Raw genomic sequence first — 17,600 nt, 5'->3', positions numbered from 1 at the left:
CGTATAAGATCGCGGCAAAAGCAAACTGCCCCCACCTGGTCTCGAGCCCGCGATCCAAAATACGTCACGCTCTCGAGGTACAGAGCAACCAACCGCGCCACGACAGCAGTTGATATAAATCTATGTTCGTTTCTAATACTTAAACTTCCAGAGACCGTATAAGATCGCGGCAAAAGCAAACTGCCCCCACCTGGTCTCGAGCCCGCGATCCAAAAATACGTCACGCTCTCGAGGTACAGAGCAACCAACCGCGCCACGACAGCAGTTGATATAAATCTATGTTCGTTTCTAATACTTAAACTTCCAGAGACCGTATAAGATCGCGGCAAAAGCAAACTGCCCCCACCTGGTCTCGAGCCCGCGATCCAAAAATACGTCACGCTCTCGAGGTACAGAGCAACCAACCGCGCCACGACAGCAGTTGATATAAATCTATGTTCGTTTCTAATACTTAAACTTCCAGAGACCGTATAAGATCGCGGCAAAAGCAAACTGCCCCCACCTGGTCTCGAGCCCGCGATCCAAAAATACGTCACGCTCTCGAGGTACAGAGCAACCAACCGCGCCACGACAGCAGTTGATATAAATCTATGTTCGTTTCTAATACTTAAACTTCCAGAGACCGTATAAGATCGCGGCAAAAGCAAACTGCCCCCACCTGGTCTCGAGCCCGCGATCCAAAATACGTCACGCTCTCGAGGTACAGAGCAACCAACCGCGCCACGACAGCAGTTGATATAAATCTATGTTCGTTTCTAATACTTAAACTTCCAGAGACCGTATAAGATCGCGGCAAAAGCAAACTGCCCCCACCTGGTCTCGAGCCCGCGATCCAAAAATACGTCACGCTCTCGAGGTACAGAGCAACCAACCGCGCCACGACAGCAGTTGATATAAATCTATGTTCGTTTCTAATACTTAAACTTCCAGAGACCGTATAAGATCGCGGCAAAAGCAAACTGCCCCCACCTGGTCTCGAGCCCGCGATCCAAAAATACGTCACGCTCTCGAGGTACAGAGCAACCAACCGCGCCACGACAGCAGTTGATATAAATCTATGTTCGTTTCTAATACTTAAACTTCCAGAGACCGTATAAGATCGCGGCAAAAGCAAACTGCCCCCACCTGGTCTCGAGCCCGCGATCCAAAATACGTCACGCTCTCGAGGTACAGAGCAACCAACCGCGCCACGACAGCAGTTGATATAAATCTATGTTCGTTTCTAATACTTAAACTTCCAGAGACCGTATAAGATCGCGGCAAAAGCAAACTGCCCCCACCTGGTCTCGAGCCCGCGATCCAAAAATACGTCACGCTCTCGAGGTACAGAGCAACCAACCGCGCCACGACAGCAGTTGATATAAATCTATGTTCGTTTCTAATACTTAAACTTCCAGAGACCGTATAAGATCGCGGCAAAAGCAAACTGCCCCCACCTGGTCTCGAGCCCGCGATCCAAAAATACGTCACGCTCTCGAGGTACAGAGCAACCAACCGCGCCACGACAGCAGTTGATATAAATCTATGTTCGTTTCTAATACTTAAACTTCCAGAGACCGTATAAGATCGCGGCAAAAGCAAACTGCCCCCACCTGGTCTCGAGCCCGCGATCCAAAATACGTCACGCTCTCGAGGTACAGAGCAACCAACCGCGCCACGACAGCAGTTGATATAAATCTATGTTCGTTTCTAATACTTAAACTTCCAGAGACCGTATAAGATCGCGGCAAAAGCAAACTGCCCCCACCTGGTCTCGAGCCCGCGATCCAAAATACGTCACGCTCTCGAGGTACAGAGCAACCAACCGCGCCACGACAGCAGTTGATATAAATCTATGTTCGTTTCTAATACTTAAACTTCCAGAGACCGTATAAGATCGCGGCAAAAGCAAACTGCCCCCACCTGGTCTCGAGCCCGCGATCCAAAATACGTCACGCTCTCGAGGTACAGAGCAACCAACCGCGCCACGACAGCAGTTGATATAAATCTATGTTCGTTTCTAATACTTAAACTTCCAGAGACCGTATAAGATCGCGGCAAAAGCAAACTGCCCCCACCTGGTCTCGAGCCCGCGATCCAAAATACGTCACGCTCTCGAGGTACAGAGCAACCAACCGCGCCACGACAGCAGTTGATATAAATCTATGTTCGTTTCTAATACTTAAACTTCCAGAGACCGTATAAGATCGCGGCAAAAGCAAACTGCCCCCACCTGGTCTCGAGCCCGCGATCCAAAATACGTCACGCTCTCGAGGTACAGAGCAACCAACCGCGCCACGACAGCAGTTGATATAAATCTATGTTCGTTTCTAATACTTAAACTTCCAGAGACCGTATAAGATCGCGGCAAAAGCAAACTGCCCCCACCTGGTCTCGAGCCCGCGATCCAAAATACGTCACGCTCTCGAGGTACAGAGCAACCAACCGCGCCACGACAGCAGTTGATATAAATCTATGTTCGTTTCTAATACTTAAACTTCCAGAGACCGTATAAGATCGCGGCAAAAGCAAACTGCCCCCACCTGGTCTCGAGCCCGCGATCCAAAATACGTCACGCTCTCGAGGTACAGAGCAACCAACCGCGCCACGACAGCAGTTGATATAAATCTATGTTCGTTTCTAATACTTAAACTTCCAGAGACCGTATAAGATCGCGGCAAAAGCAAACTGCCCCCACCTGGTCTCGAGCCCGCGATCCAAAATACGTCACGCTCTCGAGGTACAGAGCAACCAACCGCGCCACGACAGCAGTTGATATAAATCTATGTTCGTTTCTAATACTTAAACTTCCAGAGACCGTATAAGATCGCGGCAAAAGCAAACTGCCCCCACCTGGTCTCGAGCCCGCGATCCAAAATACGTCACGCTCTCGAGGTACAGAGCAACCAACCGCGCCACGACAGCAGTTGATATAAATCTATGTTCGTTTCTAATACTTAAACTTCCAGAGACCGTATAAGATCGCGGCAAAAGCAAACTGCCCCCACCTGGTCTCGAGCCCGCGATCCAAAATACGTCACGCTCTCGAGGTACAGAGCAACCAACCGCGCCACGACAGCAGTTGATATAAATCTATGTTCGTTTCTAATACTTAAACTTCCAGAGACCGTATAAGATCGCGGCAAAAGCAAACTGCCCCCACCTGGTCTCGAGCCCGCGATCCAAAATACGTCACGCTCTCGAGGTACAGAGCAACCAACCGCGCCACGACAGCAGTTGATATAAATCTATGTTCGTTTCTAATACTTAAACTTCCAGAGACCGTATAAGATCGCGGCAAAAGCAAACTGCCCCCACCTGGTCTCGAGCCCGCGATCCAAAATACGTCACGCTCTCGAGGTACAGAGCAACCAACCGCGCCACGACAGCAGTTGATATAAATCTATGTTCGTTTCTAATACTTAAACTTCCAGAGACCGTATAAGATCGCGGCAAAAGCAAACTGCCCCCACCTGGTCTCGAGCCCGCGATCCAAAATACGTCACGCTCTCGAGGTACAGAGCAACCAACCGCGCCACGACAGCAGTTGATATAAATCTATGTTCGTTTCTAATACTTAAACTTCCAGAGACCGTATAAGATCGCGGCAAAAGCAAACTGCCCCCACCTGGTCTCGAGCCCGCGATCCAAAAATACGTCACGCTCTCGAGGTACAGAGCAACCAACCGCGCCACGACAGCAGTTGATATAAATCTATGTTCGTTTCTAATACTTAAACTTCCAGAGACCGTATAAGATCGCGGCAAAAGCAAACTGCCCCCACCTGGTCTCGAGCCCGCGATCCAAAAATACGTCACGCTCTCGAGGTACAGAGCAACCAACCGCGCCACGACAGCAGTTGATATAAATCTATGTTCGTTTCTAATACTTAAACTTCCAGAGACCGTATAAGATCGCGGCAAAAGCAAACTGCCCCCACCTGGTCTCGAGCCCGCGATCCAAAAATACGTCACGCTCTCGAGGTACAGAGCAACCAACCGCGCCACGACAGCAGTTGATATAAATCTATGTTCGTTTCTAATACTTAAACTTCCAGAGACCGTATAAGATCGCGGCAAAAGCAAACTGCCCCCACCTGGTCTCGAGCCCGCGATCCAAAAATACGTCACGCTCTCGAGGTACAGAGCAACCAACCGCGCCACGACAGCAGTTGATATAAATCTATGTTCGTTTCTAATACTTAAACTTCCAGAGACCGTATAAGATCGCGGCAAAAGCAAACTGCCCCCACCTGGTCTCGAGCCCGCGATCCAAAAATACGTCACGCTCTCGAGGTACAGAGCAACCAACCGCGCCACGACAGCAGTTGATATAAATCTATGTTCGTTTCTAATACTTAAACTTCCAGAGACCGTATAAGATCGCGGCAAAAGCAAACTGCCCCCACCTGGTCTCGAGCCCGCGATCCAAAAATACGTCACGCTCTCGAGGTACAGAGCAACCAACCGCGCCACGACAGCAGTTGATATAAATCTATGTTCGTTTCTAATACTTAAACTTCCAGAGACCGTATAAGATCGCGGCAAAAGCAAACTGCCCCCACCTGGTCTCGAGCCCGCGATCCAAAAATACGTCACGCTCTCGAGGTACAGAGCAACCAACCGCGCCACGACAGCAGTTGATATAAATCTATGTTCGTTTCTAATACTTAAACTTCCAGAGACCGTATAAGATCGCGGCAAAAGCAAACTGCCCCCACCTGGTCTCGAGCCCGCGATCCAAAATACGTCACGCTCTCGAGGTACAGAGCAACCAACCGCGCCACGACAGCAGTTGATATAAATCTATGTTCGTTTCTAATACTTAAACTTCCAGAGACCGTATAAGATCGCGGCAAAAGCAAACTGCCCCCACCTGGTCTCGAGCCCGCGATCCAAAATACGTCACGCTCTCGAGGTACAGAGCAACCAACCGCGCCACGACAGCAGTTGATATAAATCTATGTTCGTTTCTAATACTTAAACTTCCAGAGACCGTATAAGATCGCGGCAAAAGCAAACTGCCCCCACCTGGTCTCGAGCCCGCGATCCAAAATACGTCACGCTCTCGAGGTACAGAGCAACCAACCGCGCCACGACAGCAGTTGATATAAATCTATGTTCGTTTCTAATACTTAAACTTCCAGAGACCGTATAAGATCGCGGCAAAAGCAAACTGCCCCCACCTGGTCTCGAGCCCGCGATCCAAAATACGTCACGCTCTCGAGGTACAGAGCAACCAACCGCGCCACGACAGCAGTTGATATAAATCTATGTTCGTTTCTAATACTTAAACTTCCAGAGACCGTATAAGATCGCGGCAAAAGCAAACTGCCCCCACCTGGTCTCGAGCCCGCGATCCAAAATACGTCACGCTCTCGAGGTACAGAGCAACCAACCGCGCCACGACAGCAGTTGATATAAATCTATGTTCGTTTCTAATACTTAAACTTCCAGAGACCGTATAAGATCGCGGCAAAAGCAAACTGCCCCCACCTGGTCTCGAGCCCGCGATCCAAAATACGTCACGCTCTCGAGGTACAGAGCAACCAACCGCGCCACGACAGCAGTTGATATAAATCTATGTTCGTTTCTAATACTTAAACTTCCAGAGACCGTATAAGATCGCGGCAAAAGCAAACTGCCCCCACCTGGTCTCGAGCCCGCGATCCAAAATACGTCACGCTCTCGAGGTACAGAGCAACCAACCGCGCCACGACAGCAGTTGATATAAATCTATGTTCGTTTCTAATACTTAAACTTCCAGAGACCGTATAAGATCGCGGCAAAAGCAAACTGCCCCCACCTGGTCTCGAGCCCGCGATCCAAAAATACGTCACGCTCTCGAGGTACAGAGCAACCAACCGCGCCACGACAGCAGTTGATATAAATCTATGTTCGTTTCTAATACTTAAACTTCCAGAGACCGTATAAGATCGCGGCAAAAGCAAACTGCCCCCACCTGGTCTCGAGCCCGCGATCCAAAATACGTCACGCTCTCGAGGTACAGAGCAACCAACCGCGCCACGACAGCAGTTGATATAAATCTATGTTCGTTTCTAATACTTAAACTTCCAGAGACCGTATAAGATCGCGGCAAAAGCAAACTGCCCCCACCTGGTCTCGAGCCCGCGATCCAAAATACGTCACGCTCTCGAGGTACAGAGCAACCAACCGCGCCACGACAGCAGTTGATATAAATCTATGTTCGTTTCTAATACTTAAACTTCCAGAGACCGTATAAGATCGCGGCAAAAGCAAACTGCCCCCACCTGGTCTCGAGCCCGCGATCCAAAAATACGTCACGCTCTCGAGGTACAGAGCAACCAACCGCGCCACGACAGCAGTTGATATAAATCTATGTTCGTTTCTAATACTTAAACTTCCAGAGACCGTATAAGATCGCGGCAAAAGCAAACTGCCCCCACCTGGTCTCGAGCCCGCGATCCAAAATACGTCACGCTCTCGAGGTACAGAGCAACCAACCGCGCCACGACAGCAGTTGATATAAATCTATGTTCGTTTCTAATACTTAAACTTCCAGAGACCGTATAAGATCGCGGCAAAAGCAAACTGCCCCCACCTGGTCTCGAGCCCGCGATCCAAAATACGTCACGCTCTCGAGGTACAGAGCAACCAACCGCGCCACGACAGCAGTTGATATAAATCTATGTTCGTTTCTAATACTTAAACTTCCAGAGACCGTATAAGATCGCGGCAAAAGCAAACTGCCCCCACCTGGTCTCGAGCCCGCGATCCAAAAATACGTCACGCTCTCGAGGTACAGAGCAACCAACCGCGCCACGACAGCAGTTGATATAAATCTATGTTCGTTTCTAATACTTAAACTTCCAGAGACCGTATAAGATCGCGGCAAAAGCAAACTGCCCCCACCTGGTCTCGAGCCCGCGATCCAAAAATACGTCACGCTCTCGAGGTACAGAGCAACCAACCGCGCCACGACAGCAGTTGATATAAATCTATGTTCGTTTCTAATACTTAAACTTCCAGAGACCGTATAAGATCGCGGCAAAAGCAAACTGCCCCCACCTGGTCTCGAGCCCGCGATCCAAAAATACGTCACGCTCTCGAGGTACAGAGCAACCAACCGCGCCACGACAGCAGTTGATATAAATCTATGTTCGTTTCTAATACTTAAACTTCCAGAGACCGTATAAGATCGCGGCAAAAGCAAACTGCCCCCACCTGGTCTCGAGCCCGCGATCCAAAATACGTCACGCTCTCGAGGTACAGAGCAACCAACCGCGCCACGACAGCAGTTGATATAAATCTATGTTCGTTTCTAATACTTAAACTTCCAGAGACCGTATAAGATCGCGGCAAAAGCAAACTGCCCCCACCTGGTCTCGAGCCCGCGATCCAAAATACGTCACGCTCTCGAGGTACAGAGCAACCAACCGCGCCACGACAGCAGTTGATATAAATCTATGTTCGTTTCTAATACTTAAACTTCCAGAGACCGTATAAGATCGCGGCAAAAGCAAACTGCCCCCACCTGGTCTCGAGCCCGCGATCCAAAATACGTCACGCTCTCGAGGTACAGAGCAACCAACCGCGCCACGACAGCAGTTGATATAAATCTATGTTCGTTTCTAATACTTAAACTTCCAGAGACCGTATAAGATCGCGGCAAAAGCAAACTGCCCCCACCTGGTCTCGAGCCCGCGATCCAAAATACGTCACGCTCTCGAGGTACAGAGCAACCAACCGCGCCACGACAGCAGTTGATATAAATCTATGTTCGTTTCTAATACTTAAACTTCCAGAGACCGTATAAGATCGCGGCAAAAGCAAACTGCCCCCACCTGGTCTCGAGCCCGCGATCCAAAATACGTCACGCTCTCGAGGTACAGAGCAACCAACCGCGCCACGACAGCAGTTGATATAAATCTATGTTCGTTTCTAATACTTAAACTTCCAGAGACCGTATAAGATCGCGGCAAAAGCAAACTGCCCCCACCTGGTCTCGAGCCCGCGATCCAAAATACGTCACGCTCTCGAGGTACAGAGCAACCAACCGCGCCACGACAGCAGTTGATATAAATCTATGTTCGTTTCTAATACTTAAACTTCCAGAGACCGTATAAGATCGCGGCAAAAGCAAACTGCCCCCACCTGGTCTCGAGCCCGCGATCCAAAATACGTCACGCTCTCGAGGTACAGAGCAACCAACCGCGCCACGACAGCAGTTGATATAAATCTATGTTCGTTTCTAATACTTAAACTTCCAGAGACCGTATAAGATCGCGGCAAAAGCAAACTGCCCCCACCTGGTCTCGAGCCCGCGATCCAAAATACGTCACGCTCTCGAGGTACAGAGCAACCAACCGCGCCACGACAGCAGTTGATATAAATCTATGTTCGTTTCTAATACTTAAACTTCCAGAGACCGTATAAGATCGCGGCAAAAGCAAACTGCCCCCACCTGGTCTCGAGCCCGCGATCCAAAAATACGTCACGCTCTCGAGGTACAGAGCAACCAACCGCGCCACGACAGCAGTTGATATAAATCTATGTTCGTTTCTAATACTTAAACTTCCAGAGACCGTATAAGATCGCGGCAAAAGCAAACTGCCCCCACCTGGTCTCGAGCCCGCGATCCAAAATACGTCACGCTCTCGAGGTACAGAGCAACCAACCGCGCCACGACAGCAGTTGATATAAATCTATGTTCGTTTCTAATACTTAAACTTCCAGAGACCGTATAAGATCGCGGCAAAAGCAAACTGCCCCCACCTGGTCTCGAGCCCGCGATCCAAAAATACGTCACGCTCTCGAGGTACAGAGCAACCAACCGCGCCACGACAGCAGTTGATATAAATCTATGTTCGTTTCTAATACTTAAACTTCCAGAGACCGTATAAGATCGCGGCAAAAGCAAACTGCCCCCACCTGGTCTCGAGCCCGCGATCCAAAAATACGTCACGCTCTCGAGGTACAGAGCAACCAACCGCGCCACGACAGCAGTTGATATAAATCTATGTTCGTTTCTAATACTTAAACTTCCAGAGACCGTATAAGATCGCGGCAAAAGCAAACTGCCCCCACCTGGTCTCGAGCCCGCGATCCAAAAATACGTCACGCTCTCGAGGTACAGAGCAACCAACCGCGCCACGACAGCAGTTGATATAAATCTATGTTCGTTTCTAATACTTAAACTTCCAGAGACCGTATAAGATCGCGGCAAAAGCAAACTGCCCCCACCTGGTCTCGAGCCCGCGATCCAAAAATACGTCACGCTCTCGAGGTACAGAGCAACCAACCGCGCCACGACAGCAGTTGATATAAATCTATGTTCGTTTCTAATACTTAAACTTCCAGAGACCGTATAAGATCGCGGCAAAAGCAAACTGCCCCCACCTGGTCTCGAGCCCGCGATCCAAAAATACGTCACGCTCTCGAGGTACAGAGCAACCAACCGCGCCACGACAGCAGTTGATATAAATCTATGTTCGTTTCTAATACTTAAACTTCCAGAGACCGTATAAGATCGCGGCAAAAGCAAACTGCCCCCACCTGGTCTCGAGCCCGCGATCCAAAATACGTCACGCTCTCGAGGTACAGAGCAACCAACCGCGCCACGACAGCAGTTGATATAAATCTATGTTCGTTTCTAATACTTAAACTTCCAGAGACCGTATAAGATCGCGGCAAAAGCAAACTGCCCCCACCTGGTCTCGAGCCCGCGATCCAAAATACGTCACGCTCTCGAGGTACAGAGCAACCAACCGCGCCACGACAGCAGTTGATATAAATCTATGTTCGTTTCTAATACTTAAACTTCCAGAGACCGTATAAGATCGCGGCAAAAGCAAACTGCCCCCACCTGGTCTCGAGCCCGCGATCCAAAATACGTCACGCTCTCGAGGTACAGAGCAACCAACCGCGCCACGACAGCAGTTGATATAAATCTATGTTCGTTTCTAATACTTAAACTTCCAGAGACCGTATAAGATCGCGGCAAAAGCAAACTGCCCCCACCTGGTCTCGAGCCCGCGATCCAAAATACGTCACGCTCTCGAGGTACAGAGCAACCAACCGCGCCACGACAGCAGTTGATATAAATCTATGTTCGTTTCTAATACTTAAACTTCCAGAGACCGTATAAGATCGCGGCAAAAGCAAACTGCCCCCACCTGGTCTCGAGCCCGCGATCCAAAAATACGTCACGCTCTCGAGGTACAGAGCAACCAACCGCGCCACGACAGCAGTTGATATAAATCTATGTTCGTTTCTAATACTTAAACTTCCAGAGACCGTATAAGATCGCGGCAAAAGCAAACTGCCCCCACCTGGTCTCGAGCCCGCGATCCAAAATACGTCACGCTCTCGAGGTACAGAGCAACCAACCGCGCCACGACAGCAGTTGATATAAATCTATGTTCGTTTCTAATACTTAAACTTCCAGAGACCGTATAAGATCGCGGCAAAAGCAAACTGCCCCCACCTGGTCTCGAGCCCGCGATCCAAAATACGTCACGCTCTCGAGGTACAGAGCAACCAACCGCGCCACGACAGCAGTTGATATAAATCTATGTTCGTTTCTAATACTTAAACTTCCAGAGACCGTATAAGATCGCGGCAAAAGCAAACTGCCCCCACCTGGTCTCGAGCCCGCGATCCAAAATACGTCACGCTCTCGAGGTACAGAGCAACCAACCGCGCCACGACAGCAGTTGATATAAATCTATGTTCGTTTCTAATACTTAAACTTCCAGAGACCGTATAAGATCGCGGCAAAAGCAAACTGCCCCCACCTGGTCTCGAGCCCGCGATCCAAAATACGTCACGCTCTCGAGGTACAGAGCAACCAACCGCGCCACGACAGCAGTTGATATAAATCTATGTTCGTTTCTAATACTTAAACTTCCAGAGACCGTATAAGATCGCGGCAAAAGCAAACTGCCCCCACCTGGTCTCGAGCCCGCGATCCAAAAATACGTCACGCTCTCGAGGTACAGAGCAACCAACCGCGCCACGACAGCAGTTGATATAAATCTATGTTCGTTTCTAATACTTAAACTTCCAGAGACCGTATAAGATCGCGGCAAAAGCAAACTGCCCCCACCTGGTCTCGAGCCCGCGATCCAAAATACGTCACGCTCTCGAGGTACAGAGCAACCAACCGCGCCACGACAGCAGTTGATATAAATCTATGTTCGTTTCTAATACTTAAACTTCCAGAGACCGTATAAGATCGCGGCAAAAGCAAACTGCCCCCACCTGGTCTCGAGCCCGCGATCCAAAAATACGTCACGCTCTCGAGGTACAGAGCAACCAACCGCGCCACGACAGCAGTTGATATAAATCTATGTTCGTTTCTAATACTTAAACTTCCAGAGACCGTATAAGATCGCGGCAAAAGCAAACTGCCCCCACCTGGTCTCGAGCCCGCGATCCAAAAATACGTCACGCTCTCGAGGTACAGAGCAACCAACCGCGCCACGACAGCAGTTGATATAAATCTATGTTCGTTTCTAATACTTAAACTTCCAGAGACCGTATAAGATCGCGGCAAAAGCAAACTGCCCCCACCTGGTCTCGAGCCCGCGATCCAAAATACGTCACGCTCTCGAGGTACAGAGCAACCAACCGCGCCACGACAGCAGTTGATATAAATCTATGTTCGTTTCTAATACTTAAACTTCCAGAGACCGTATAAGATCGCGGCAAAAGCAAACTGCCCCCACCTGGTCTCGAGCCCGCGATCCAAAATACGTCACGCTCTCGAGGTACAGAGCAACCAACCGCGCCACGACAGCAGTTGATATAAATCTATGTTCGTTTCTAATACTTAAACTTCCAGAGACCGTATAAGATCGCGGCAAAAGCAAACTGCCCCCACCTGGTCTCGAGCCCGCGATCCAAAATACGTCACGCTCTCGAGGTACAGAGCAACCAACCGCGCCACGACAGCAGTTGATATAAATCTATGTTCGTTTCTAATACTTAAACTTCCAGAGACCGTATAAGATCGCGGCAAAAGCAAACTGCCCCCACCTGGTCTCGAGCCCGCGATCCAAAATACGTCACGCTCTCGAGGTACAGAGCAACCAACCGCGCCACGACAGCAGTTGATATAAATCTATGTTCGTTTCTAATACTTAAACTTCCAGAGACCGTATAAGATCGCGGCAAAAGCAAACTGCCCCCACCTGGTCTCGAGCCCGCGATCCAAAAATACGTCACGCTCTCGAGGTACAGAGCAACCAACCGCGCCACGACAGCAGTTGATATAAATCTATGTTCGTTTCTAATACTTAAACTTCCAGAGACCGTATAAGATCGCGGCAAAAGCAAACTGCCCCCACCTGGTCTCGAGCCCGCGATCCAAAATACGTCACGCTCTCGAGGTACAGAGCAACCAACCGCGCCACGACAGCAGTTGATATAAATCTATGTTCGTTTCTAATACTTAAACTTCCAGAGACCGTATAAGATCGCGGCAAAAGCAAACTGCCCCCACCTGGTCTCGAGCCCGCGATCCAAAATACGTCACGCTCTCGAGGTACAGAGCAACCAACCGCGCCACGACAGCAGTTGATATAAATCTATGTTCGTTTCTAATACTTAAACTTCCAGAGACCGTATAAGATCGCGGCAAAAGCAAACTGCCCCCACCTGGTCTCGAGCCCGCGATCCAAAATACGTCACGCTCTCGAGGTACAGAGCAACCAACCGCGCCACGACAGCAGTTGATATAAATCTATGTTCGTTTCTAATACTTAAACTTCCAGAGACCGTATAAGATCGCGGCAAAAGCAAACTGCCCCCACCTGGTCTCGAGCCCGCGATCCAAAAATACGTCACGCTCTCGAGGTACAGAGCAACCAACCGCGCCACGACAGCAGTTGATATAAATCTATGTTCGTTTCTAATACTTAAACTTCCAGAGACCGTATAAGATCGCGGCAAAAGCAAACTGCCCCCACCTGGTCTCGAGCCCGCGATCCAAAATACGTCACGCTCTCGAGGTACAGAGCAACCAACCGCGCCACGACAGCAGTTGATATAAATCTATGTTCGTTTCTAATACTTAAACTTCCAGAGACCGTATAAGATCGCGGCAAAAGCAAACTGCCCCCACCTGGTCTCGAGCCCGCGATCCAAAAATACGTCACGCTCTCGAGGTACAGAGCAACCAACCGCGCCACGACAGCAGTTGATATAAATCTATGTTCGTTTCTAATACTTAAACTTCCAGAGACCGTATAAGATCGCGGCAAAAGCAAACTGCCCCCACCTGGTCTCGAGCCCGCGATCCAAAAATACGTCACGCTCTCGAGGTACAGAGCAACCAACCGCGCCACGACAGCAGTTGATATAAATCTATGTTCGTTTCTAATACTTAAACTTCCAGAGACCGTATAAGATCGCGGCAAAAGCAAACTGCCCCCACCTGGTCTCGAGCCCGCGATCCAAAAATACGTCACGCTCTCGAGGTACAGAGCAACCAACCGCGCCACGACAGCAGTTGATATAAATCTATGTTCGTTTCTAATACTTAAACTTCCAGAGACCGTATAAGATCGCGGCAAAAGCAAACTGCCCCCACCTGGTCTCGAGCCCGCGATCCAAAAATACGTCACGCTCTCGAGGTACAGAGCAACCAACCGCGCCACGACAGCAGTTGATATAAATCTATGTTCGTTTCTAATACTTAAACTTCCAGAGACCGTATAAGATCGCGGCAAAAGCAAACTGCCCCCACCTGGTCTCGAGCCCGCGATCCAAAATACGTCACGCTCTCGAGGTACAGAGCAACCAACCGCGCCACGACAGCAGTTGATATAAATCTATGTTCGTTTCTAATACTTAAACTTCCAGAGACCGTATAAGATCGCGGCAAAAGCAAACTGCCCCCACCTGGTCTCGAGCCCGCGATCCAAAAATACGTCACGCTCTCGAGGTACAGAGCAACCAACCGCGCCACGACAGCAGTTGATATAAATCTATGTTCGTTTCTAATACTTAAACTTCCAGAGACCGTATAAGATCGCGGCAAAAGCAAACTGCCCCCACCTGGTCTCGAGCCCGCGATCCAAAAATACGTCACGCTCTCGAGGTACAGAGCAACCAACCGCGCCACGACAGCAGTTGATATAAATCTATGTTCGTTTCTAATACTTAAACTTCCAGAGACCGTATAAGATCGCGGCAAAAGCAAACTGCCCCCACCTGGTCTCGAGCCCGCGATCCAAAAATACGTCACGCTCTCGAGGTACAGAGCAACCAACCGCGCCACGACAGCAGTTGATATAAATCTATGTTCGTTTCTAATACTTAAACTTCCAGAGACCGTATAAGATCGCGGCAAAAGCAAACTGCCCCCCACCTGGTCTCGAGCCCGCGATCCAAAAATACGTCACGCTCTCGAGGTACAGAGCAACCAACCGCGCCACGACAGCAGTTGATATAAATCTATGTTCGTTTCTAATACTTAAACTTCCAGAGACCGTATAAGATCGCGGCAAAAGCAAACTGCCCCCACCTGGTCTCGAGCCCGCGATCCAAAAATACGTCACGCTCTCGAGGTACAGAGCAACCAACCGCGCCACGACAGCAGTTGATATAAATCTATGTTCGTTTCTAATACTTAAACTTCCAGAGACCGTATAAGATCGCGGCAAAAGCAAACTGCCCCCACCTGGTCTCGAGCCCGCGATCCAAAATACGTCACGCTCTCGAGGTACAGAGCAACCAACCGCGCCACGACAGCAGTTGATATAAATCTATGTTCGTTTCTAATACTTAAACTTCCAGAGACCGTATAAGATCGCGGCAAAAGCAAACTGCCCCCACCTGGTCTCGAGCCCGCGATCCAAAAATACGTCACGCTCTCGAGGTACAGAGCAACCAACCGCGCCACGACAGCAGTTGATATAAATCTATGTTCGTTTCTAATACTTAAACTTCCAGAGACCGTATAAGATCGCGGCAAAAGCAAACTGCCCCCACCTGGTCTCGAGCCCGCGATCCAAAATACGTCACGCTCTCGAGGTACAGAGCAACCAACCGCGCCACGACAGCAGTTGATATAAATCTATGTTCGTTTCTAATACTTAAACTTCCAGAGACCGTATAAGATCGCGCAAAAGCAAACTGCCCCCACCTGGTCTCGAGCCCGCGATCCAAAATACGTCACGCTCTCGAGGTACAGAGCAACCAACCGCGCCACGACAGCAGTTGATATAAATCTATGTTCGTTTCTAATACTTAAACTTCCAGAGACCGTATAAGATCGCGGCAAAAGCAAACTGCCCCCACCTGGTCTCGAGCCCGCGATCCAAAATACGTCACGCTCTCGAGGTACAGAGCAACCAACCGCGCCACGACAGCAGTTGATATAAATCTATGTTCGTTTCTAATACTTAAACTTCCAGAGACCGTATAAGATCGCGGCAAAAGCAAACTGCCCCCCACCTGGTCTCGAGCCCGCGATCCAAAATACGTCACGCTCTCGAGGTACAGAGCAACCAACCGCGCCACGACAGCAGTTGATATAAATCTATGTTCGTTTCTAATACTTAAACTTCCAGAGACCCGTATAAGATCGCGGCAAAAGCAAACTGCCCCCACCTGGTCTCGAGCCCGCGATCCAAAATACGTCACGCTCTCGAGGTACAGAGCAACCAACCGCGCCACGACAGCAGTTGATATAAATCTATGTTCGTTTCTAATACTTAAACTTCCAGAGACCGTATAAGATCGCGGCAAAAGCAAACTGCCCCCACCTGGTCTCGAGCCCGCGATCCAAAATACGTCACGCTCTCGAGGTACAGAGCAACCAACCGCGCCACGACAGCAGTTGATATAAATCTATGTTCGTTTCTAATACTTAAACTTCCAGAGACCGTATAAGATCGCGGCAAAAGCAAACTGCCCCCACCTGGTCTCGAGCCCCGCGATCCAAAATACGTCACGCTCTCGAGGTACAGAGCAACCCAACCGCGCCACGACAGCAGTTGATATAAATCTATGTTCGTTTCTAATACTTAAACTTCCAGAGACCGTATAAGATCGCGGCAAAAGCAAACTGCCCCCACCTGGTCTCGAGCCCGCGATCCAAAATACGTCACGCTCTCGAGGTACAGAGCAACCAACCGCGCCACGACAGCAGTTGATATAAATCTATGTTCGTTTCTAATACTTAAACTTCCAGAGACCGTATAAGATCGCGGCAAAAGCAAACTGCCCCCACCTGGTCTCGAGCCCGCGATCCAAAAATACGTCACGCTCTCGAGGTACAGAGCAACCAACCGCGCCACGACAGCAGTTGATATAAATCTATGTTCGTTTCTAATACTTAAACTTCCAGAGACCGTATAAGATCGCGGCAAAAGCAAACTGCCCCCACCTGGTCTCGAGCCCGCGATCCAAAATACGTCACGCTCTCGAGGTACAGAGCAACCAACCGCGCCACGACAGCAGTTGATATAAATCTATGTTCGTTTCTAATACTTAAACTTCCAGAGACCGTATAAGATCGCGGCAAAAGCAAACTGCCCCCACCTGGTCTCGAGCCCGCGATCCAAAAATACGTCACGCTCTCGAGGTACAGAGCAACCAACCGCGCCACGACAGCAGTTGATATAAATCTATGTTCGTTTCTAATACTTAAACTTCCAGAGACCGTATAAGATCGCGGCAAAAGCAAACTGCCCCCACCTGGTCTCGAGCCCGCGATCCAAAAATACGTCACGCTCTCGAGGTACAGAGCAACCAACCGCGCCACGACAGCAGTTGATATAAATCTATGTTCGTTTCTAATACTTAAACTTCCAGAGACCGTATAAGATCGCGGCAAAAGCAAACTGCCCCCACCTGGTCTCGAGCCCGCGATCCAAAAATACGTCACGCTCTCGAGGTACAGAGCAACCAACCGCGCCACGACAGCAGTTGATATAAATCTATGTTCGTTTCTAATACTTAAACTTCCAGAGACCGTATAAGATCGCGGCAAAAGCAAACTGCCCCCACCTGGTCTCGAGCCCGCGATCCAAAATACGTCACGCTCTCGAGGTACAGAGCAACCAACCGCGCCACGACAGCAGTTGATATAAATCTATGTTCGTTTCTAATACTTAAACTTCCAGAGACCGTATAAGATCGCGGCAAAAGCAAACTGCCCCCACCTGGTCTCGAGCCCGCGATCCAAAATACGTCACGCTCTCGAGGTACAGAGCAACCAACCGCGCCACGACAGCAGTTGATATAAATCTATGTTCGTTTCTAATACTTAAACTTCCAGAGACCGTATAAGATCGCGGCAAAAGCAAACTGCCCCCACCTGGTCTCGAGCCCGCGATCCAAAATACGTCACGCTCTCGAGGTACAGAGCAACCAACCGCGCCACGACAGCAGTTGATATAATCTATGTTCGTTTCTAATACTTAAACTTCCAGAGACCGTATAAGATCGCGGCAAAAGCAAACTGCCCCCACCTGGTCTCGAGCCCGCGATCCAAAATACGTCACGCTCTCGAGGTACAGAGCAACCAAACCGCGCCACGACAGCAGTTGATATAAATCTATGTTCGTTCTAATACTTAAACTTCCAGAGACCGTATAAGATCGCGGCAAAAGCAAACTGCCACCTGGT

This window comes from Apostichopus japonicus, chromosome 15 (genome assembly GCF_037975245.1).
Source record: "Apostichopus japonicus isolate 1M-3 chromosome 15, ASM3797524v1, whole genome shotgun sequence".
Classification (NCBI taxonomy): Eukaryota; Metazoa; Echinodermata; class Holothuroidea; order Aspidochirotida; family Stichopodidae; genus Apostichopus; species Apostichopus japonicus.
Note: the sequence above shows the minus strand (reverse complement) of the source record.